Source organism: Nannospalax galili, unplaced genomic scaffold, assembly GCF_000622305.1.
Source record: "Nannospalax galili isolate Female #2095 unplaced genomic scaffold, S.galili_v1.0 scaffold117, whole genome shotgun sequence".
Taxonomy (NCBI): Eukaryota; Metazoa; Chordata; class Mammalia; order Rodentia; family Spalacidae; genus Nannospalax; species Nannospalax galili.
The window spans coordinates 3173150-3173693 of NW_008341422.1; positions in this window are offsets into that span (position 1 = coordinate 3173150).

Genomic DNA, 544 nt, shown 5'->3' on the forward strand with positions numbered 1-544 from the left:
CCAGCTAAGAAAAGCCCAGGACCAGGTGGATTTACAGCATAATTGTACCAGACATTTAAAGAAGATCTACAGCCAATACTACTTAGTTTATTCAAAAAGATAGAAATGGAGGGAGAACTTCCAAATTCCTTCCATGAAGCCAGCATCACTCTAATACAAAATCCAGGTAAAGATATAACCACAAAAGAAAACTATAGACCCATATCCTTAATGAACATAGATGCAAAAATTCTCAACAAGATACTTGCAAACTGCATACAGACACGCATTCACCATTATGAAGTCAGCTTTATCCCAGAGATTCAAGGATGGTTCAATATACATAAGTCAGTAAATGTCATAAATCATACAAATGGGCTCAAAGACAAGAACCACATGGTCATCTCAATAGATGCAGAGAACGCCTTTGACAAAATTCCATATGCAATTATGTTCATAAAGTCCTAGAGGAAATTAGACTGGAGGGAACATACTTCAACATAATTAAAGCCATATATAACAAACCCACAGCCAACATCATTCTAAATGGAGAAAAACTTGAAGC